Consider the following 25157-nt stretch of genomic DNA (forward strand, 5'->3'; position numbering starts at 1 on the left):
TGGCTATGTCGGTGATAGGTGTCTGACAGCTGTAAGCGAGTTATAAGTTCCTAACAGGGCAAGGTAAAAGTAGGTAAAGGTAGGTAGGTAGGTAAAAGTAGGTAAAGGTAGGTAAAAAGCAGGCTGGAGACAAGGCGGTAGGTGACTATGGCATAGGTTCTAGGAACAGTAGGGGAGAGTTATTAGTAGAGTTCGCAGATAGAAATAATTTACGGATTATGAATACCTTCTTCCGTAAACGAGCAAACAGGAAGTGGACGTGGAAGAGCCCCAGTGGTGAGACTAAAAATGAAATAGACTTCATACTGTGTGCACACCCTGGCATCGTAGAGGATGTGGATGTCCTCGGTAAGGTCCGTTGCAGCGACCACAGAATGGTAAGGTCTCATATTAGCTTAGATTTGAAGAGGGAACGGAGGAAACTGGTGAATCGAAAGGCTATTAACGAGTTAGCATTAATAGGGAAGGTAGAGGAATTCAGAATGTCACTGCAAAACAGATTTTCCGCTTTAACTGAAGAAGACGACCGTAGTGTTGAAACAATGAATGATAATCTTAACAGCTATCGTTACAGAGTGCACCGCAGAAGTAGGTGGTAAGATGGTTCGACAGGATACCAACAAGCTATCTCAGGAGACTAAAGATCTGATTAAGAAACGTCAAAGCATGAGGACGTCTAACTCCACAGACAGGATAGAACTAGCAGAGCTATCTAAGTTAATAAATAAGCGCAAGGTAGCCGACATAAGAAAGTTTAACGTGGAGAAAATCGAGCATGCTCTAAGGAATGGAGGTAGCCTAAAATCAGTAAGGAGAAAACTGGGCATAGGTAAAAACCAGATGTATGCGCTAAAAGACAAACAGGGCAATGTCATCAGCAATATGGATAAGATAGTTGAATTAGCCGAAGAGTTCTACACAAATCTATACAGTAGCGAATGTAATCATCAAGTTACTGAGGGAGGCAGTCGAGCACAGCAATGGGACATCCCGCCAGTAACGAAGGAGGAAGTAAAGAAAGCCTTAGGAGCAACGCAAAGAGGGAAAGCAGCTGGTGAGGATCAGGTAACAGCAGATTTGCTGAAGGACGGAGGAGAGATTGTGCTACAAAAACTAGCCACCCTGTATACGCAATGCCTTGTGACCTCGAGAGTACCAGAAGCTTGGAAGAACGCTAACATTATCTTAATTCATAAGAAAGGAGACATCAAGGACTTGAAGAATTACAGACCGATCAGCTTATTGTCCGTTGCCTACAAGGTATTTACTAAGGTAATCGCTAATAGAATCAGGACAACCTTGGACTTTAGTCAACCAAATGATCAGGCAGGCTTTCGTAAAGGATACTCGACAATAGACCACATTCACACTATCAATCAGGTGATAGAGAAATGCGCAGAATATAACCAACCCCTATATATAGCCTTCATTGATTACGAGAAAGCATTCGACTCAGTGGAAACCTCAGCTGTCATGCAGGCATTGCGGAATCAGGGTGTGGAAGAGTGCTATGTGAAAATATTGGAAGATATTTATAACGATTGCACAGCTACTATAGTTCTCGATAAAGTCAGCAATAAAATTCCAATACGGAAAGGTGTCAGGCAGGGAGACACGATCTCGCCAATGCTCTTCACTGCCTGCTTACAAGAGGTATTCCGGGGACTGGAATGGGAAGAGTTGGGGATAAGAGTTAATGGAGAATACCTGAGTAATTTGCGATTCGCTGATGACATTGCCTTGCTAAGCCACTCAGGACAAGAACTGCAAAGCATGATCAATCAGCTAGACAGGCAGAGTAGAACGGTGGGGCTAAGAATTAACATGCAGAAAACCAAAGTAATGTTCAATAGCCTTGCAAGGGAACAGCAGTTCGCAATTGGTAGCGAGGTGCTAGAAGTAGTAACAGAATATGTCTACTTAGGGCAGGTAGTGACCGCAGATCCGGATCATGAGAGGGAAATAACTAGAAGAATAAGAATGGGGTGGAGCGCGTATGGCAGGTTCTCTCAGGTCATGAATGGTAGCTTACCAATATCCATGAACAGAAAAGTATATAACAGCTGTATCCTACCGGTACTCACCTATGGGGCAGAAACGTGGAGGCTAACAAAGAGGGTTCAGCTTAAGTTAAGAACAACACAGCGAGCTATGGAAAGGAAAATGATAGGTGTAACGTTAAGAGATCGGAAGAGGGCGGAGTGGGTGAGGGAACAAACGCGGGTTAATGACATCCTAGTTGAAATCAAGAGGAAGAAGTGGGCTTGGGCAGGGCATGTAATGCGAAGGAAAGATAACCGCTGGTCCTTAAGGGTAACGGAGTGGATTCCAAGAGAAAGCAAACTTAGTAGGGGACGGCAGAAAGTTAGGTGGGCGGATGAGATTAAGAAGTTTGCGGGGATACAGTGGCGGCAACTAGCAAAGGACAGGGTTAATTGGAGAGACATGGGAGAAGCCTTTGCCCTGCAGTGGGTGTAGTCAGGCTGATTTTTATTTATTTATTTCAGATACTGTCAATCCCATTGGGATTTTTACAGGATGGGCACATAGTAAAAGCGAATACAAATGGAATGGTATACATTAAAAACACTGTTGTTTGCAAGTAATTACATGAGTATGGGAAAAAAACACAGATAACAGAAAATAAAACACATAACGAAAGAGTATATTTCACAGAAAAGGGTGCAATTTTATACATTGTAAGTAGTATGTTCATACAGATGCTGTTATATGCAGTGATACGAGTGGTCTGTTGGACTTGTATAATTATGATTTATTTATCTATTTAATTATCGCGCAACTGTTCTTCTACCAGAGTTACAAATTTCTGCAAAGATGTATTAGTAGTGATAGAGGGGTTCAAACTATTCCATTCTTTTATGGCAAGCGGAAAAAATGAATATCTGAAACAGTCGGTTCGGAATGCGTACTCTCTAAAGGTTAATGGGTGCTTATGCCGGGATGGCCAGAGTTACAGAGTTACAAATTACCAGAGTTACAAATTTCTGCAAAGATGTATTAGTAGTGATAGAGGGGTTCAAACTATTCCATTCTTTTATGGCAAGCGGAAAAAATGAATATCTGAAACAGTCGTTTCGGAATGCGTACTCTCTAAGGGTTAATGGGTGCTTATGCCGGGATGGTCTCGATTCATCTACAGATATATATAACGAAGTATCTATGTTTAACGAGTTATGAACTAATTGGAACAATAATTTTAGTCGTGCTAGTCTGGCGCGTTTCTGTAAAGTAAGAATACATGCTTGATTTAGTAGTTGGGATGGTGAATCACTGGTCCTGTATTTGTTAAAGATAAATCTAATTGCCTTTCTCTGCACTCCTTCTAGTTTGTTAATGAGCTGTTCTGTGTAGGGAAACCAAATCGTGTTTCCATATTCGAGAACTGATCGTATAAATGTGTTATATGCTAACAGTTTGGTCTCCGGTGGCGCTTCTCGAAGCCGTCTTCTAAGGAAGAACAATCGTTTTAAAGCAGATGATACAATACTGTTAATATGTGATTCCCATCTTAGATCATGTGAAATGATTAATCCAAGGTATTTGTGTTCATGAACTCGGGTGAGCGATATGTTATTGATGCTGTACACATATTCGGACCTTTGTTTTTTACGGGTTACACATAGGAAGGCTGTTTTTTTAATGTTCAATTCCATTTGCCATTTGTGACACCATATTACCACTTCATGAAGGGCGCTGTTTAAATCATCATGGTCATTTACAGAGTTAATTTCGTTGTAAAGGATGCAGTCATCGGCAAAAAGTTTAATTTTAACTTTTATGTTAGAGGGCAGATCATTAATGAAGATAAGAAATAAAAGTGGAGCAAGGACGCACCCTTGGGGTACTCCCGACGTAACGAGCGCAGTAGAAGAAATTTCATTGTTAACTACAACATACTGAGATCGGTTAGTTAAGTAGTCCTCGATCCAGTTGATAATAGGGCCGTTACCTAAAGTTGATCTAAGTTTGCTAATTAGTTTTTTATGGCTTACTCTGTGAAACGCCTTAGAGAAATCAAGTGCAATCAAGTCAACTTGCTTTTGGTTATCAATGCTCTGGAACAAATCATGTGTTAGTTCGAGTAATTGGGTGATAGTTGAAAGTCCCCTTCGAAATCCATGTTGAACAGGCGATAAAATGTTTTCTTGCTCAACATAACTGGTGATATGCTTTAGTATAATGTGTTCCAATAATTTTCCTACCGTGCACGTTAGTGATATTGGTCTGTAATTTGAAACGTCATCTTTGCCTCCTGTTTTGTGTATAGGAATAACTTTCGCTATTTTCCATTCATTAGCTAGACTACAGGTTGATAAAGATTTATTGAACATTAAATGTAAATATTTCGCGTTGACTTCGGCATATCTTTGCAAAAAAGTGTTTGGAATATTATCAGGACCATTTGCTTTATTTGTATCTATTGATAATAGTAGGTTGAGCACGCCTGTCTCAGTTATTGTTGGCATGTCTAGCGGTGTTTGATTGCGGTGAATACTCTCCGGTGTGCGGCCATCGTCATCTGTGAACACAGACTGGAAGTATGTATTTAAGGAATTTGCAAAGTTTTGATTTTGTCCTTGCCAGTTGAAGGTGTCTTTTTGTGTTTTGGGGCTGAGATATTTCCAAAATTTTCCCGGGGAGTGTTTTAAAAAATTAGGTAGCATAACTGAGAAGTAGTTTGTTTTCGCTGCCTTAATTTTTGCTTTCATTTCACGGATGGCGTTCGTGAGCTTATGTTTTACCTGAGTGTCATTTTTTGATTTTAGTGATTTCCTTAGTCGTTTTACTTTGCGTTTCCCATGAATGATATCGCGTGTTATCCAGGGATTACGTGTATTTGTTCGTTTGGTCTTCAATGGTACAAAGTTTTTGATGCAGTGCGATACAATGGCCTTGAAGCTTCCCCACAGCGTATCTATATTTGTACCTTGGTAATTAGCGAGTTCTTCAAACGATTCGTACTCCGAAATTAGGTAATTAAGTATGCTTGAATCATCAGCGTTTGTGAAGTCTGGGTAAGTAGTTTTCGAGATAGTACGAGCTGCTGTTGCTTGAATGGGTGTGGTGCACAATGTTAGCTTATGATCTGATATGCCATCGCGGACTGCTAAGTTGGTTTGATCGATCGCAAAGTGATTGCTGAGGAAGATGAGGTCAAGAATGTTAGATGCACTACCTTGAACACGTGTGGGCTCGTTGATAACTTGGAACAGGTCAAAACTAAGCATAATATCAAAAAGAGTTTCAGAACACGGGGAGCGGTACGACATTCTTTGCCAATCTATGTCTGGTAGGTTAAAGTCCCCAAGAAGGATCAGTCTGGATTTTTGAACATGTTGTTGCATATATTCATACAGCGAGACCAATGCAGGCTGATCTGCCGAAGGACTGTGGCAAACACAACCTACAGTGACAGTGTTCGTTCCAAATAACAACTTACAAAAGAGTGCCTCGACACCCTCAACTTCTGGTAAGATTGCGAAGGGAATTTTTTTGTTTATTAGTATAGCCACACCTCCTCTACGTGTTAACCTGTCTTTGCGCACGATAGCGTAGTTTGGTGGGGCAATTTCTTTGTCACTGATATCGCCAGTGAGCCAAGTTTCTGTGATCGCTATGAAGTCAGGTTCGAGGCCGATAAGAAGAGATTCTAGTGACTCAAGTTTATTAAGAATACTTCGCGCATTTACATTTGCAAAAGTTATCTGTTTCGTTTTGTGGGATGACGGGGGCGTAGGTTTGGTGCTTTGCCATGTTCGTTTTTTTGGCTTGTACTCGTGTTTGTCTCGGGACACGAGTTAGTTGTCGCGTTTGTCTGTGTCTTTTCGGGTACTCGGCAGTTGTTTTCTTCATCCCATTGGAACATTTCACTGTTTATGCGTATTTTGTCGAACACTAGTGCAACCTTTGCCCCGGAATCTTTCATTGCTTTCGCACTAGTCCACAACTTTTTCCTTACGTCGCGTACTCGGGCTGAAAAATCTTCACTGGTCGCATACTCACTACCTTTGAGTTTACTACAGTTTTTTAGCACAAGAGTCTTTTTGCGATAGTCAAGAAGTTTTAGTATTACAGGCCTGGTTTTTTCAGCTGAAGGCTTTATCAACCTATGTATGCGTTCAATGGTGACAGGTTGAATTTTAAGGATATCCTTAGCAATGTCTTCATTAAAAATCTGTTCTAAGGACTCACTGTTTTCATCAGGGTCTTCTGTAATGCCGTATACTAAAAGGTTACTCTGCCTCGATCGGTTTTCCAAGTCATCAAGCTTTAGTTCAAGCGAGGCAACAACTTTTTGCATGTTGGCGACCTGGTCTATGCAGTCCAATATTTTTTTGTCAAGGGCAGCCACGTTTTCCAATTTAGCTTCAATTGATGCTAGTCGTTCCTCTTTGATGCTTTTTATGTCTCCGGCAATTGCCTCTAGCTGCTTGGAAATCTGAGCGAGATCAGGACCGGGATGATGATGATGAACAGGGCAAGAACAGGGCTAGCTAGTTGTGCGCATTCATTGCTCATTGCAGGTCTGAGTCTTTGTGTAGCCAATCTGGTGCAGCTTTCTCTGCAATAAATCCTCCCTTATTGGCCAAGTGGCTACAGATGCCAGTTATTGTTACCACTCAGACATTGAAGTGAAAAGGGTAGAGTATGGGATGCTCAGTGTTATGACCTACCATTAGAGACTGCAACATTTTTCCTTTTTTTGTTGTGTCTGGTTTTATTATTGGAATTGGCATTCTCTGCTTTCTGCCAGGGTTGCCAGGCTGAAGATTTAGTCTTCAGAAAAACTTTAAAGTGGCCAAAAAGTAGGCAGCCTGCAACCCAAATGTGAAAAGTTGCCCCAGAAAGGTGCCAAGAGCAAAAAGCTAGTGTAGTTTTTCTTTCAGAGAGGAGAGTAATACAGTGGATTGTGGTAATTTAATGTGGAAAATATTTTCAGTGCTCAAAAGAAAATGTTAGTGAAAATGAGAGATTTTAAGTGTCCCCGGGAAGCGTGTGAAGCAATTGTCAAAGACAGTTGCAAGTGAAGTAATGCATTTGTGTTCCCCTGAATGGGCCAGAAAGTTTTCTAGGATGATATTTAGTCAGAGAATTCGCATTTCTTCATGACAAAGTAAATGAGTTAATCACCGAGGACAGTGAATCTAGGTAGATTTTGCTGTCTTTGAGTGAGATTCTTGAAATCCTGTGTTAGCCTGTTTCATGCTGGTTTTGCTCTGTGATTAGAAGAGCATTTTAAAGCTGGTGTTTTGTTCCTTTTTGTTTCTTTCCCTCTTTTTTTTTCCACTTTTGCATATGCTAAGGCCAGGGCTAACCAAGGGAAACCTACTGGTAGCCAGATCATGTCGAGTACTCCAGAGCACCATAGAAATGTATTGTGCCGGCATGTGCCACCAGTCACCAGCTGATGTGCTTTGAGCGCTTGCCTACTGAAAAAGCAGAGGACAAGTCGGACAAGAAGCACATTGGGGATGCAGGCAGTTTCACTGAGCCCTGAAGGACAACTTTGAAGCATGCTTTAATGCCGAATTTAAGTCCATCAGTGTAGGCCAATGTAGGGCACCTAGACACTTGCAAAAAAAAGCCCCATTATGCACTAAAGAATCCCAGCAGCGAGAAGTATTCTTTATTATTTAAAACCTGACTACAGGTCATATCTCGACGACAGGGCTGGTGGAAATTAAGTTATCTTGACATTGTGTTGCTATTATTTACTGCTTTAACTGGTCTACTGTGGTGACAGATTTGCCAAGGGCATGCAAAGCCATAGGCAGAAAGACAGAGCAGCGAGATCATGGAAGTGTGTTTCTATAAAGTGGTCTTGAAGTAGGTTTGGAATCTAGCCAGAAAATGATGAAGTTCATTTTTTTTTGTAGCCAAGGGGTCCGAAAAGTAGCCAGTTTGGAAGAAAATAGTTTAATCTGGGAACCCTGCTTACTGCTGTGCATAAGAAAGTAACGTGTTATGGGTCAGCAGCTTGCCACCTGACACCATGCAGCTGGGTTATCCAGAGGATGGCCAGTCAGAGTGAAGCTTGAAAAGTTTGTTCTCTGCAGTAATTTCTTGAGAGCGTAGTAGTAAATGACGATGACTCCTTTGTTGGCATTTCTGAACTGGAACAGACCACAACAAAAAGGTTTGAAAATGCTCGTTGATCTAATGTGGCTTGAATGCATATTGAAAGTATAGTGGGCCGAAAAATTCAGAAATTTCTTCATTTTACCTGTGTGCATGAATCTTAATTCCTGTGACGTGACTTTTTTAGCATTATTGAATGTGCATATGTGTGGTCAGACTAGCACTGTCCAGCACCCTTGTAATATATATCTGATCAAATATTTGTTTCAGGGCTCATGTAGTAGCTCTGGCTCACATCTACGTAACTGCGTGGAAAGCGGTGGCTGGCAAGAGACAGGCTACGGTGAGATGCCTTGCTTGGTTGCTTTCAAAATTGCAGATTGTACAAAACCCTTAGCTGTTGTTGTCTTTCATTCTCCCTCACTTTGTGACGGTGTGCTTCAAATTTCCATCTAAATTCTCATCGTATCATGCTCCAGATGCTCCATGGACCTCTCTTAGGACCAACTGTGTTGGTTTAATGACTTTGCTGTTTGGCTGGTGAGCCCAAAATCGTGGGGTCAAAGTCCACCTGCAATGGCCTTGTTTTGATGGAGGCAAAACTTGAAAACATGAATGGGCTGTGCGATATCAATGCATGTTAAAGAACCCCAAGTGGTCGAATTAATCCAAACCCCCACACTATGATGCCTGTCGTAGCCCGCATGCAGCTTCGGGATGTTAAAACTGCACATGCCAGTGCATTGTCTGTGCCAAGCTAGCTTAAAGTTAGCATCAGTGCATTTTATTGAAGGTGTATGAATACAGGGATCTCAAATGGCAGTTGAATAATAATTGGATGAATAATTCGAAGTTTGAATGGCTATTCGATTGAATGTGGCCTCTCAGGTAAATGTCTCAGAGTTTCATATTTGTTGCATGCTGCTGCTCCTTCTTCCCTGCAAAAATTGACGGTGCACTCCACAGGCTGTATGCCTGTGGAGTCTACCCAGCCTTCCTCTTTGATGCACTGCCTTGGACATTGGTATTTTGGTTGGACTGCTGGGAAAGGGCTTTACTGCTGCAGGCAGATCTGTGTGTAGCCTTTTCCCATCAGGCAGCAAGCACCAGCTACCACTAGTAGTGTTGGAAACCTGTATTTGCCAGTGTGCAGTTGTGAGGCAGTTGGACAGGCATGTCGCAGTATAAAATGAAATTCGTAGTTAAAAAAAAAGATGTGTTAAAAAAAAAAGTGTGTGTACTCCTGCGCATATAGGCGTTGCAAAGTTATGACACTGCCGGGGAGCTGCCGGCAATAGAATACTGCAGTCACCGACTGATTTTATGGCCTCTGCGGCACCCAAAAGATGGTCCGATTAATAGCACCATCTGAAAAATCCGTGCAGTTAAAAAAGATATATATTTTCTGCAAAAAACTTAGCTTTGAAAATTGTGAACATTTAGCTGCGCATGTTCCATTTGCAAGTGATAATATTAATTGTATTTGCGCCAGAGTCATGCTTTCGTCATGCCCTCATGTCACCGGTGCCAGAGTGTGTGACACGGCTACAGGTCAGGCTGTGGATGCACCGCATTGCACACGCTGCACAAAGCAAGAACAGTCTGTCCCCATAGGCTTCGGTGGTCGCAGAAGCCGAGAGAGGGAAGCCACAGGAAGAAGCGAGCGAAAGCAGGCGCCTCTGGCTGCACCCCCATGTTCCTATCTGCCCCGCACCACTAGCGACGGTGTCTAAGCTGCGGCAGATGCTGCAGCTGCCCCAATTTTATTGTGATTGTGTGCCCTGGTTCGCACACTCTTCTTTATAGACCACCTCGATGGCAATGAAGGCTGTGCCATTTGCTCAAGTGGCAACAGTGAGGAACAGTTGCCAAGCCTGTCCAAGCTAGTCGATCTAAACTTTTGTCCCTAGGAACCAACTCAGTTAAGCCTGTTATGCATAGCGGTGCAGCCAGGTGCCTATTACATTTCATTCCTTTTGTTTGTCCCGACATACTCTTTGTTTAAATCCAAGATGGCACCTTTCAAGGCAGCGAAGAACTGGTTGGCTGTGGAAAGATCCGTTGATTCGCCTGCACTTGCTGCACCAGTTCTGTGAAGTTCTGTGGTGGTGCTGTGAGTGTGTAGCGCCAGTTCGAGCAGTTCAAGTGCAGCTTGGCACTGGCTGCTTCCAAAACGAATGGTCGAGTGCAAGCTTGGTCGTCTGCTAGCCTTGACATCACCCGCAAAGTGCAGCCAGCTGTGTTCTGGCTACCCCAATGGCCGCCAACATCCCAAACTGTGCAAAAATTTTTCAAACAGCACATCACAGTGAAGCGTTGCAGTGAACCATCCCCTATGCAATATCATGGCAGTTGTTGTGAAACTCACTTTTATAGAACACAACTCGGGTGTGTGTGCGCAGAGTTACATGTTACGTGGTTTCTGCAACATGCATCAGGCTGCATGCATGTGTTTGCCTTTTAGTTAACATACCCTGTGTTGAATATTGTTGTAACTGTATTGGTCTGAACTTTATGGGTCCATCGAGAGGTGTCAGCAAGGGCCACCGTCCCCCTCCCTCCGTCGCTGCGTTCTCAGGTGGAGCCCTAATTAACAGGGCCCCAGTGATGTTCCGTACGAGTCGGGCCCAAGTGGGGCACCATTCACATTGGCGAGTAGAATAACTTGAGTCTCTTCACAGTTAATCGCAACGTGCAAGCCATTGTCTGCTTCCATATGGTGACTGCAGCTGCACTATCTGCACGATTTCTGCACCAATCACTGAGGAACTGCTGAATTTTCCTGAACTTTTCCTGAAGTAAACCTGCACGATGTCTGCAACTTTCTGAAACAAATGGCATCGTGCAGAGGACACCAAGTTGCACCACTGAAACAAGTGGCACAGTGCAGTACCGTGAGGACCAGTTCACGTAGTGCCAATGGCTCAAAAGAGACGCCTACTCGCTCTTTGCAGTACTTCTTCCATTTATTTTAGTCCAAAACGTCAAACTTTTGAACTCCACAAAGTCCGAAACATTGGTCGGGAATATGTTTATGTTCTTTAGAGGTGCGTGATGGTTCCTCAGCAAAGTCCAAAATACTGTGCAATTCTGAATTATTGCAGTCTGAAAGATCAGTCAGCTACTGTATTCCTAGTTCCCTCTTAAAATGTATAAAGATAGCATAGAAGTGCTTAGCAGGGCTGTATGGCTCGCTTATCTTCAGTGATTCCTGTCTTATGCACATGATGCATTATTGGTGTAAAGATACTGATTTATGAAGTATGTGGTACTAAACATTTCTGCAGAAATGTATATTAAATGTCAAGATGCGTGTAAGTGACTGGTGGTATTTTTGGCAGTCTGTGGGCCATACATCACAACTAGTTTCAGAAAAGACATAACTGTCACTTCTGAACCAGTATTGAAAGGCATGCATGCACTAGCAAGCTTCAATTCTTGTCACGAGCTCAATCTGTGCAGCCTCCTGCTTTCTGAACTGCATAGAAAGGCACACCACCGGTCTCTTAAAAGTGTGCAAATGGACGTGTAGTAATTATTGGTTTGTGTCTAGAACCTTTCCATGAGCAATGGTCAGACTTGACGGTTGAAATTTTTGGGCTGGCAGCACACAACCAAAGATAGCATTGGTGAATGATGAAGTGGCGTAATACAGATAGCAGAGTTTGATGTCCAGCACACAGTGCGATGGTGACTTGTGTCAGGTACATAGAAAGTGCATCTACTTCATGTGTCAGGTGTGGATAGCATATAAAGCAAGGCCACAGCACTTGTTCCATCTGTGGCATGCTGCTTTACATCATGTTTCATTCGGTCACTGTTGGTTGGCAAAAACAAAAACGACTCAAAAGTAACTGCTTTCTTGCAGAAGGTGTGTTCAATACTTAGTGCACATCACTTCACTTGTTATCTTTACCATGCTTTTCCTAGCAATGGCGTGTCCAGAGGCGCATGCATTTTATGTCATAAATGCAATTAGCTGTGGATGGAACTACATGTGACTGCTTCTTTCTAGCCGTTCACATTTTTTATTCAGCCCTGGGTTTTTCATGTCAGGAGCAGCTTATTGCAGCTGCACTGTGCTCTGCATGGAACAGAACACGGGGAATTTGTTTGGCTTGCTTCATAGGTGGCGCTTGCAGTTATGGAGCAGCTGTGCATCTGTACCAGCTCGCAGAGCCTAGTAACTGTGAAGTAGGAAAGGCACCCCGAAAAACACGTTTTAAAGTCCAGAGGCTTCAAACTTGTCTTACCACAGGCCATGTTGACACACTTATGTCTCCCACAGGATGGTAGCTGGAAGGGGAGAGGGGAAGGTGTCCCTCGTGCCACTATGATTGTGACTCGCAGCATAGTCTTGTGCTAATTGGGAATAAACTACCCCTCAATTCCTACACAGAGCACATAGTATGTCTAGTTGGTGTCTCACAAAACATAGTGCGCAACTGGGCAGTCTCAAATTGTGGACAGCGGTAAAGGGACGTGGGATACAGATGGAAAAGAAAGCAAGGTGCTCTTGGCACGGCACATCTGGAATAAAGGCTGACATCTGTAGGGCCAACGAGCTGGGCTAAAGGCCTTGTGGGCCCGCGCATTTGAGTCTCCTGCCATGGGCATTTGATCTGCCCATATCTTGCTCAAAAGTTGTGCAAATGGCTGTCATTCTGGCAGCATTAAAAGATGGCCATTGAGAACTTGTAAGCTAAGCCTGTAAGACCAAAAGCAAGTCAGTGGTCGAGAATCGCATATGCAATGAAGTTGAAATTGTGTACAGCCAACCAACCTCCATTGTTGCATTGCTATGAATAACATTTTAATTTTACTTTTTTTTTTCACCTTTTAACAGTGTATTACTATTTGATGCTGCATGCTGCTTACTTGTAGACTTTCACGACTAAACCCTAATCCATTGGTTTCAATTGGATAAAGGATTTGATTACTAACAGTCAGCAGTTTGTAGAAGCTAACGATCAGTCTTCCTCTCTAATACACTGTCTGGTGTGCTACAAGGCACACTGCTTGGCTCTCTCCTCTTATTGATTTGCATCAACAACTTGCCCAATAATATTTTTTTTGAACGTTCAATTATTTGCCAGTGATTTGTGTTATTATTCAGTCCATTACCAATGCTGTGGATACTAATGCTGTTCAAACCTATATTTGTTAATGCTGGTTGAGTGGTGATGCAGATGGATGATGATCTTAAATACTAACGAGACACGTTTTTTTCCATAGACGTCAAAATTACCTGACTCCAAATGCTCTTCTAAATGAATTCATTGTATCATCCCTCGGTTGCATTAAGTATTTATGTATTAACCAGACATGATCAGCTCATGTCATGTGCATAGTTGACAACACTAAGAGGGCTCTTGGTTGCCTCTGACCCAATCAAAATGTAGTTCCTCCCTCAGTTAAACTACTAGCTAACGAAACACTTGTCTAACCAAAGTTAGACTATGCGTCTGGCACCTGAGACCTCGCTGAACATAACTGAAGTAATGCTGTTGAACTCATTCAAAACTGCTGAGTTCATTTCGGCTACTCAAATTACTCATTCTCTGCCAATGTTGCTGACCTTAAGAATGAAGTGGGATTGCTGAACTTCAGAAGTGCTGCAAGATCAGAAGAATGTGCCTCTATCATAAAATATATGTTTTTTCTCATAGTTCTCCTATTCAACCAACTCATCATTTTGCAGCATGTACAGGCCACGATAATGCCGTCTATTCACACCAAGCTCGCACCGCAACCCACCTTCACTCCCTTTGTTCCAAAAAAGCCCAGGACTGAACAGTCTTTTCACAGGTGCCATTTCCACACAAACCTGGTGCATTTCAAGTCAGCCATAGAGTGTCTCATCTATTAGCTTTATTATAAGCCCAACCCTCATGTAAAACCCTCCACCTAAAGGGCCCTTGAGGTATCTGAAATAAATAAAATTAAAATTGGAATTTTTGGGAAAAAATTCGGTGCACTTAAGTCCTCTTATGTGCAGAAATGCGAAAGCATTTAGGGTTCTATCGCCTCTGTTGTTGCTTAGTAATGTAATTAATCATTTTTTAAATTCTCTTTATTTTGCTTTATTTCATTTCATTTGTTTTATTTAAATTTTATTGGTTTTCATTTTATTTTTTATCTCATCATTTTATTTAGTGATTTGGTCATTTAAACTTTCCATTCAGTCAATATTAATCATTACAAATCATGATTACACTCTTACTGGATGATCGACAGTTCAATCTGTCCACTACCGGTGGTGACGCATCTCCTCTCCATGCCACTCATGAGGCAAGGAATGCTTTCACATTAAAAGACTAGCAGATGTTCTAGAAAGATTGCGTATCATCACTCAATGGCCACTGCTTGCGACCGTTGAGCCCTAGTGGTGTCAAAATCCCACGTGTCAAAAACGCGTTGCAGCACAACCTGTATGCATTTGATAATGTTAACGACGTGGATATAAGCCTAGATAGGCATTTCACAAAACATTTAAAAATCTGAGCTACGCTGTCCACTCATCTGCTTTCGGGGATTTTTGTGTGTAGTGTAACCCAAACCTTTAGAGTGTTCACCAGTGCCACCCTCTTATCACTCATTCCTAAGCCATAACATAATAGCACTTAATTTTCCAGTAATCAACACCACGAAATAAAAAAAAAACACCCCCTCTGCTCCTTGGTTTCTTTGGATGTTTGCTTCTGTCTGGTATATCTGGAACTGTGCCATTGAGAGGAGCTGCGTCGGTGGCTCAGTGGTTATGGTGCTCAGCTGCTGGCCCGAAAGACGCGGGTTCGATCCCAGCTGTGACAGTCACATTTTGAGGCAGGCAAAATGCTAGAGGCCCGTGTAGTGTGTGATGTGAGCACATGTGGTTGAACCCCAGGTGGTCGAAATTATTCAGAGCCCTCCACTAAGACGCCTCGCACAGCCTGGGTTGCTTGGGGATTTTAAATCCCATAAAATCATAAACCTGTACCATTCAGAGAACTTAATTATGCAGGCAGTGGCACAATTGTTTGTTTCCAGCTGTGCACATGCATACTGTTAGTTAAGGGGGGACGAGGGTCTTAAAACTGACCTTTTTATTTGTGGCTGAAATGATGAAATTTTGCACATAGATGTGTTTTGTGTTTTTCTCTTCTGATTTCAAAAATGTAGTCATAATTGAGCTGGTGGTCTTGGATTGAAAATTATCTTAAATTCTAGAGTGTAATTAGGTAATTTCTTACACAGCTTTAATGAACTTTCTCATTGCATTTTGTTGCTTTAATTACATGAATTGATAGCCAGCAAATTTTCATACCCGATGACATTCTTACTTTTTTTGTTTAGGCCACATATAAATAGCAATTTACAATTAGCTTAACGAGTTGCAGTGTAAAATACTGGAACCTTTTACTCTCGACATAGTATATCAGGATGACATGCCTTTAGAGAAAAACGAAGAATGTCATCGGGTATGGGAACTGTCTGGCTATCAATTCATGTAAATAAAAGCAACAAAATGCAATGAGAAAGTTCATTAAAGCTGCATAAGGAATTACCTAATTACATTCTAGACTTTGTAAGGTCTAAGACCGCCAGCTCAATTATGATTACATATTTGGAATCGGAAGAGAAAAATATATCTGTGTGCAAAATTCCATGAGATTCTAGCCATAAATAAAATAGTTAGTTTTAAGACCCTCGTCCCCCCTTAGAGGAAAAAAAAAGAATGGTTGGAACCCAGCCTAGGCAGCCTCATTTTAGTTAACGTTAAGTGCGATATGTGAGCACATTGGCATATTGAGATCTCAGTGAATATTGAAATACTCCAAGGGGTGAAAATAATACAGAAATAGCTCCTCGTAGCTCACAGTGCAGTTTTAGCGTGTAAACACTTAGTTTTTTTAAGAGGGTTAGAGAGAGAGAGAGGAGCTCTTTAATTGAAAAGCAGAACATGGCCAGGGTTTAAATCCGCTGACTTGCTACTCTGCGTGGGGGAGGGATTGAGGGAGAGAAAGATGGAATGAGAGGGGGGAGCAGGAGATGGGATGACAAAGTTCGCTGCATGGAAAATGTGCAGTGAGAGTATGGAACGGTGAGATGAGAGCTTTGTCTAGAAGACCAGTGGCATGTAATTAATCAAATGAAAAGTTCACAGCACGTTTCTGCTGCCTATGGCAGGCTGAGGGTCCCAATACACATTCGAATCTTAGAGGCACTTGAGTGAGTGATTCCATAAGATGTGCATGCTGCTCCGCATACGCTGGGCATTCGGACAAAATGTGCTCCACTGTTTCTGCTCAGCCGCAGTTGTTGCAACACGGGCAGGGGTTCGCTGCCGCACCGACCTTGCTGTGGTGCTTGGTAGTTTCCCTCCTCAGCCTTCTCATGCTCGTCTGCCCTTGTGCCCTGACAGGTCCTGGAAGAAAACATGCAGAGGATAATGGACTGGACTGTGAATGGAGATATTTCCACTGCCCACCACACAAACTTATACAAGGTGAGCAACACTTTTTTTCTTGCCAAGTGTTGTCATGCAATCCTTAGTAGCACTGCAATGAAGGGTATGTCACAGCATATTATGCGTTGGTTATGTGTATTGTTTTATTGCGTAAGCAATATTACGATAGGTTTCAGCCCTTCACGTCGGGGTTGCCCGAGGCACGTTTGACCTTGAAGGGTGGCGCGGGGTGCGGCGCACTACAGCTGTAGCCGTGCCGCTGCCGAGTGGAGGCGCTGCCCTCGCTGCGCTCTTGCCAGCTGCGCAGTGTGGAGAGGAGGCTGGAGAACGGGGGGGGAGGGGGTAAAATGCGTTCGCTCGCTTGCCGGCTCCGTCGTTATGCCGCCTGATAAACAGAAAGGGAGGCTGCGCTGCTAGACGGGTGCACCGCGCCTCTATCAAAACCGAATCGTCTACAACCGGTGATGATCCCGAATGGAACGCTATGGATGCTTATGCAACCTACCAGGTTTAACCAAAGCTAAACCCCAGCAAATTTTTTTTCACTACTCTTTGTATTGAACTGCTGAACTTTATTCAGATAGTAGTACTGCAAAATCTTTTTTTGATGACAAATTGGCGTGCGGCTTGAGTACATGCTCTGAAGGCGGTCCTAGGTGACATACTTGGCAAGAGTTGAGTAGGTAACAGATGTCTTCGGAGTATTATACCATTCTGCTCAATAAGAAGGGAAAACTGAAAGTAGTTCAAATGCTTAGGAGTGTGAACAAGTCACGTGTCTGGTCTCCCCAGCCAGGAGACCACAGCAGCTTGCCACTGGCCCAGCAGCAACCACTCGCGTGCCAGTAATCATGGCAACTGATCATGTGGCTGCCTTGAGCTGATAGTTATCACTGTGCAGCTGGTGCTGTATGCATGTATGGTATGCATTTGCCACTCATGACTGCCTTCCATCAATGCACGCTGCTTATCACCAGCAGTCTTTGTAAAAAAAAAAAAAAATTGGGATCTATATGGAACCAATTGGACCTCCATTTGGGTCCAAACGGACCCAATAGGGCATAGCAATGCAAATGGTTGGACCAATTGGATTATCCAGCTGTTTTTGCAGATCCCCATTTGTTGTTTCAGTTGGTTCCAGATTTCAGTTGGGGCTATCTCTCCCAATTAGATAATCCAATTGGGAGGGATGACACCAATTAGAATTTCATGAACCTATTGGAATTATCAAAACCAGTTGATAAATCTAATTGGCTCTTGAGATTCCAATTGGACATTCCAGTTGGTTCCGGCGATTCCAAGTGGTGCACCACTAAAGAAAATTGGGTGCCAATTACAGTTAGGTATTCTCAAGCAATTGGAAGCTCCAACTGGAATGTCAAAATGGAATGCCTTGAGCTTTGCAAATAAGCCAACAGGAAGGTCCAGTTTAATTAGCTGTTCCAGTCGGTTCTGAATACACAATTGGAAATTTTCCAATTGAAAAAAATCAGTCGGAAGCCAATGATTGCCTTGATTGGGATCTGAATATTGCTCTGTTAACACAGAATGGTGAACTAATGAGGCCTTTGTAAAAAGATATATGAACAGCTTTATGTGCTGAATTGTTTTAATCATTTCTGTTATCACTCTGGGCATGAATAAATGAAATAACTTCACTGTATGAACTAGTGCCGCTGGCTCCAGCAGGAGGGTGTCATGAATGGGGTGTATAAGTGGGAGCAAAAGTATGCTCTTTGGATATAGACTGCCCCTGTTCCTTCTCTGTGAAGCAGGCTTGTTTGTCTTCACTTCTCTATAAGCGTGGAATTCTCATAACTTCAATTCCCTCGTCAAAATATTGGCACTAAACAGACAGCGCCTCCTGCAGACCTGGTAGAAAACCCACTTGTTTTCAACACCATAGAAATCGGAACCATTTGACTCCATTTGGTTTTAAACTCAGTGGGTTCCAATGGGGTCGAAAAAAAATTGGCTGTAATTGGATTTGGCTGTAATTGGAATTTGCAGTGTTCTCTTTCTTTTTTTTTTTACTGGGATATGACCGTGCTGCCCAGCAAGTACTATACCTGTCTCATTTTAATGCGTAGCACTAGAACCCCCATGTCATAAAAAATTTCAGTCGATTTGCGTAGTTAGGCTAAGTGTGAATTAGGTGTGCTAGCATTTTGGTTTTCACTTTGGTTCTGATTTTGGGATCCATTGTTCTAGTATGTAAGTTGTTTGAATAGTGACAATGGGTGAATGCTCATATGTATATGTGGAATTGGTCATTCACTGCTTCACATTCATGGATCCCTGGGTGTCCTCATACCACTCGTGTTGCAGTGGTGCAGTGGTTAAGTGGTGCACCACTGCTCTGCGATAGAGTGCTGCCATTGGTGGGTCTGGTGAGACCCAGGTTGCTCTTCCTGAGCAACCTCTCGCGGCCAATAATTGAACTACGCCTGCCACGGCGGGTACTTTGTGCGGCAGCCAGTGTGTGCTGTGCTGTGTGCGTGTGCATGCACGCGCCACTGGCAGGTTGCCCAGTGGGCAGCCTGCCACAAAACAGCCTCCCAACAAACACACAGTGGCTAAATGCGGGGAGTGCCCCCTGTAAGTGCTATTGCACCAAAAGAGTCGTCCTTCGGCACCCCGCAGGGGCATCTGCTCCATGCAGAGACGTTGGGGAGTTGTGACACCATGGGTTCCTGAGCATCCGCAGGGACATCCCCGCAGGAGCATGATGATGAGCAGTACGTCACCACGTACCTCAGCTCCTGCGCTCAGCCGTGCGTGGCATCACCGTGTCCGGGGAAAAGGGGATCCAGGGGGTTGAGCTGACTCCGAGCGTTTGGACCTTTAAAGGGCCACTGACCAGGGGTCTGGACATTTTAGACAAACAAGCCGAGTGCATGGATGAGGCAACGAAGATAACCTTTCCGTAGCGGCTTTTGTTTTCGCACATGCATACAACCCCCCCCAATTATAAGGTTTCTAGTTGCTCGTGCCAGTTCATGTATGCTTCAGCGTGTTCTGTGCGTGTGCCATGTTGTGTGTCGTACAGCCTTTCCCTCGTTCGCACACTCGGTTGCTCCGCACGCACACTGGTTCTCACTCGCCCGTCTTGTCTACATTGCCAAGACAGGAACTTAGAAGCAGAGAAAAGGCACAAACACATAGAACCCACAAGCACACACGGAGAAGTGCAAACGTGCATTTCCAAGAAGTGCCGGACAGTTCCTGGGTCCGTGCTTTGCCGTGCACTTGGAACAATAGTGACTCCCACCCCTCCAGTCGTAAAACGGTGGCAAGGCCTCACAGAAAAAAAACAAACTACATGCATGAAAAGGAAACTCGCTAACTGGGGATGTCACTGACAAAAACAAACAGATGTATGAAAAGATGTGCTCGCTAGCATGTAGAGGTGGTCGAGCCGATTGCGTCTCTTGATCGTTCAGGGTGCGGAGAAAATGAAACGACGCTGTTTCGTTGTTGGATGCGCACGGAGCGACTGGAGTTGAACCACGATCCAGCACCGATTGCCAGAAGGTTATGCCTTGTGTCGTGTCTGACTCCAACACATTGGCCTTCCGGACACAACAGTCAAGAATGCAAGAATGTGGTGCCTTGCGGAAGACACTTCACTCCGAATGACTACGTCCACTATCCAAGACTACAGTAGCCGACCGATATTTCGGACTCCAATAATTCGGACTAGCGCGATATTTCGGACTTCGCTGAGGAACCGTCGCGCACCTCATAGGAACGTGTACATTTTCACGACCGATATTTCGGACTTTGCGGAGTCTAAATGTTCGAATTTTCGGACTAAAATAGACGCCAACAATATTGCAGTGATCGTTTTTCAACCGAAAATTTGTTATTTCGGCCTAATGTAGACGCGAGCGGGCATCGCTGTCACTACCAAACCGTTTGCCGCCACCGCGAAAGGCGCCATCTTGGATTTAAACGGAATCGGCTCAGCGGGCGCAGTCGGACTGGCTTGGATAGGTTTGGCTATTTGTTCTCTATCGTCGAGATATGAGATGCTCTCCACTGCCATCGAGATGGCCTACAAAGGGCGCGCGATTGCATTGAAAACGGTACAGCGGGACAGCAAACGCGGTAGATGGAGGCGAGGGTGGGACTGCAGTCGGAGGCGCTCGCGTCTTCCCGCGGGTTACCCATGGGTTACCTCGCGGTCTTCGCGAACGTTATTGCCCCATGCAAACCGACTGTTCTTGCTTCGCGCAGCGAGTGCATTCATTCGCGGCATGACCGCGGCCGCGTCGCACTATCTGGTATCATGATGCGATAGGATGCGGGCATGAAGAGAGACGGCTATGACTCAGATACGTAGAGTGTAATATATTATCGCTTGTAGGCGGAACACGGGAAGCGGCGATTTTCGCGATTTTGAAAGCCGGTTTTACGCAAAAAAGTTTTTTTTTTTTTTAAGTTCACGCACCGCGGGGTGCGTCATCCAAGCCGCGGCGGACGCTGCAGCTGTATCGTTATCAATGCGATCGCGCGTCCTTTGCGCCGCACTATCTTGGTTTTGGTTTATTGGGGTTTAACGTCCCGAAGCAACTCAGGCTATGAGGGACGCCGTAGTGGTAGTGAAGGGCTCCGGAAATTTGCGCCCCACTATCTGGTATCGTGAGACAGGCTGCAGACATGGAGAAAGCATGGTTATGACTCAGATATAGTCTAATATTATCGCTTGTAGGCGGAACATGGGGAGCGGCGATTTTCGCGATTTTGAAAGCCGGTTTTTCGCTGAAAAGTTAGTTTTTTTTTTAAGTTCACGGATTTTTCGGACTGTTCGATTATTTGGACCATTTTTCGGGTCCCGCCGAGTCCGAAAAATCGGTCGGCGACTGTACTTAGGCAATGAACAGCCTCCTTCAGTGAGGCTGGCACGAGGAAGGACAAAGAAAAATAAGCGTGACGAAACACGGCGAGGAGACCCAAGGAGCAAAATTGGGAGACCCTATCCCCCCCCCCCCCCCCCCCATGAAATATCCCGGGTAGCAAAAAGCAAGAAAAGAATTCTTTTCAAGCCGGGGCCATGACGTAGACATGGGACGTACTCCACTAGACAGCATGCCTCCCGCTAACATCGGAGGAGGAAGGGCGAATTTTCCTTGTAGAGCCTACTCGACGAGGCGTGAGAGAGAAAAATCTCGGGGAAGGGGACAGAAGGAGAGGAGCATGCCAAAGTAGCTTGATTGCGATGGCTGTAACTACGCTATTAATGAGTCTTTTCAAAAAAATATTTGCGGCTGCGCCTTCCCTGGGACGATGCCTGGCTTCCAGAGAGGTAGAAAATATTTTCGACCAGAGTGTGGTCAGTGGCCCTTTTAAGGCCCCTCGGCGGAGGCTACACACCACTTTGGCCCCAGCTTCCTGTAGATGGCACCTCTGGCCTGACCCGACCGGGGGAAATCGGCAGTCACCTTTTCCTGCCCTGCCCTCCATCTTTCACTTTCCTATCTTCTTTCTCACTCCTGTCCTGTCTCCTCCTCGTTTCTAGGTTTTTCCTTTCTCATGGGCAGCTAGGGTTAACCCTGTGTGGCGAACCAATCTGAGTTATGCCACATTTGGTTATAGTTGTGGTGTACAGCTGGCGTGGTCAGGACTTGCTGGCAACTTCCTGTCCCGTGTTGGGCTCCGTGGTGGGCGGCTGCCACCGTAGCCGAATAACAATTTTTTTTATGGATTCCTTTCTGCCCTCACAATCGAGGGTGGCCTGATGTCACTGCACAGTGTCTGCAAAAAAAAAAAAAAAAGAAATCTTCCCCAGATACCATGTAGTACATAGTGAGGTAGCAGAAAAGCAAGCAAGAATCATCTCTTGTTTCATAGTTTCTAAATCTCTCACAGAATCATTGGCCCTTGGCCACAAGGTGGTGAAGCTGGCCAATGGCGACGTCCTCCTCCAGATCAATGATAGCAACCTTTGGAGAAATACCTGTTTCCGTTAGTGCCCCTAGGTCCCTCAACAATGTCAAAGGCGTGATTTCAGAACAAGATTTTCTCACCCTGACTGTAGCAAAAATGCTTTCGGGAGGCTCAAAATATCAATGTCACTGATGTCCAATGCACAAAAATCAGAAAAGATGACAAAGAAACACCAACAAAGCACTTAGTTCTCACTTTTGCTTACAGCCAACTCCCCGTTACTATAGAAGTAGGTTACGTGAAAATAGCAGTCAGACCATACATCCCCAAATTTTGCCAATGTTTCATGTGCCAGAGATTTGGCCATGGATCCCAGAGTTGTCGTGGCCGCCAAACCTGTGCCAAATGTGCATCTAATGAATATGAATCCGATGTCTGCAATGCAGTGCCAAAATGCGCTGACTGTGAAAGGGACCACCCTATGTATTCTAGGTCATGCCCATTCTGGAAGAAAGAAAAAGAGATAATACCCATTAAAACCAAAGAAAACATGATATTCCAGGAAGCATGGAAAAGATTTGCACAAACCCAGGGAACATTCTTGTTCACAGCAAAAACAAATTTCGCTGATGTGGTGTGACGGGGCGGGGCATCACACCAGGCTTCGGCACCTGCCCGGGCCACACACACTGAGCCTGAGGCAGGGCCATCCGCGCCCGGGCAGACGCTGCGAAGGCTGCCCTGCCACTCGATAAAGGGCTCGCCGGCCTCTGGGTCGGCCGCCCGCAAGGCTTCCTCCAGTCGGGAGAGACCTGCACACATTGCAACCGTGGGTTCTCCACGGCGCTCCAGAGCCTTCAGTGAGGCAATGGACGTAACTCCGAGCTCACCTCCACTGCAGCGGCGGCGGAGCTCTCGAGTGAAAAAAGGAAAAATCCCAATAACTGGCCCTAAAGAAATAGGGACCTAACTTTTCAAAATATATCCCCAAAATAATCATAATGGCGTTCCTAATACAATGGAATTGTAGGGGATTATTTAATAACTTAAGTGACATCAAAGACATCTTAGCCACATTCTCACCTGTAGCCTCATGTGTACAGGAAACACTTGGGCCCCAACACAGAAATGTACTCAAAAAACAGTCTTTCGACTGAGGGAAGGCGAGTTGGCTTTCAGGCGACATTGCCATCGTAGTAAAAATGATGTTCCAGCTCGTGAGCTTACCAATAAAGACTAAATTTGAAGCTGTAGCAGCCAAACTGCTTACACACAAAACAATAACTGTGTGTTGTACCGTATAAACGCGTTTAAGGGCCGCACCCCGTTTTCCCGAAGGAAATGTTTAAAAAAAAATAAATTCGTGTAAGGGCCGCACCCGAACTTTCCATGACCCAGGCGGGTATAGCCTTCTAAATGCACGCGCCGTGGTCTATGCGATTGGCTCCGGCTGCGAACAACGGTGCCCTCGATCGCGGAGCGCTTGATCGCGGAGGCCAAGCACGTACACAAGAGCTTCCAAAAACCGTCCATGGATGGCGCCCGAGCCGCAGCCATCATCATCATCGTCAATTTTTTTCTGCCCCGCGACTTCCCTCTATCCACATCGGCATCAGTATCGCCAGCTCCAGCCTTTTATGGCGTGTGGGCGCGGTCGCCGTAGTTGTTGTGGCTTTCGCGTGCTGCCGCCGAGTAATGTAGCTTTAGCATGATGGGCAAGCACGTTATCAGCTACACGGCTGAGAGTTAGCTCTCGAACGCGGCAAGCGTGCGGCGGACAGGGAATTCGACGTGGCCGAGAAGTGCGTCTGATGATCATGCTAACAAAAGGAAGGGTGCATTGAGAAACACAAGCTGCAAAAACCGTGCTTTCCGACGTGAGCCGTGCGAGTTTCCCAAACTGTAAGAATGGCTGCTCTGCTATGTGATGGAAATGCGGAGCAACGGCTACGCGTTGACAATGGACATGCTGCGCGGCTTTTTTGGGATGAGCGTCCACCAGAGCACAGCACCACCACAGAGTCGAAATACTCCGCGAGTGACGATTGAATGTAAAATAAATGCTGCTCATTCCCTGATTGGTGTGTTTTTGCTTAAAAAAGAATTTTTTTCGTACGTCGCGTGTGTGGGCCGCACCCCGAAAATTGGCCCCCGAATCTCGAAAAAAAAGTGCTGCCCTTCGATGCGTTTATACGGTATATATCTTGACCCTCACCTAACAGTAGCAGTGCATGAATTATATCTTTTAGAGCAGCTACCAGAGCCCTATCTGGTAGTTCGCGATTTTAACACATATTTTTTTCTCGGGAAGTGAAAAAGCGGACACCCGAGGTCGCATTATAGAGGATTTCAGTCTGAAGAATGATATTTGCCTGTTGAACTCCAGTAAAACCATATACTGTTCCCCATCCACAGGGAAAATGAGCTGTTTAGATTTTTCTTTTACTTCTGCCTCTGTTTTTAGCAATTTTAAATGAGATGTAATTGACAGTCCATATGTCAGCAATCACCTCCATATAATAATTGGTGTAACGTCTGCAGCAGAAGTTGCCGAACAAAACCGTGACAGTGGAAGCTTCCTTTAGCAGACTGGCAACTATTTAGAGCAGAAGCCTCATTAGACAAATAGTTTTAGAAATCACGACACCAATGAGATAAATGAAAACTTCACAAATTGTATCCTAGCCGCGGTGCACTTAGCTATTCCGAAATCCTTGGG

General features: G+C 44.5%; 1 pseudogene across 1 annotated transcript in view; it reads left to right on the forward strand.

The window, feature by feature from the left end:
- LOC149355250 (condensin-2 complex subunit G2-like) overlaps positions 1 to 25157 on the forward strand; it is a 123796-nt pseudogene that overhangs the window by 20120 nt on the left and 78519 nt on the right. Inside the window, exons 5-6 of the transcript XR_016289345.1 lie at positions 8371 to 8443; positions 16505 to 16588. The product of XR_016289345.1 is annotated as a condensin-2 complex subunit G2-like (transcript). The remainder of the gene's footprint in view (positions 1 to 8370; positions 8444 to 16504; positions 16589 to 25157) is intronic.

Source organism: Amblyomma mixtum, chromosome 3, assembly GCF_055824585.1.
Source record: "Amblyomma mixtum isolate Tamu chromosome 3, ASM5582458v1, whole genome shotgun sequence".
In the NCBI taxonomy this organism is placed as follows: domain Eukaryota; kingdom Metazoa; phylum Arthropoda; class Arachnida; order Ixodida; family Ixodidae; genus Amblyomma; species Amblyomma mixtum.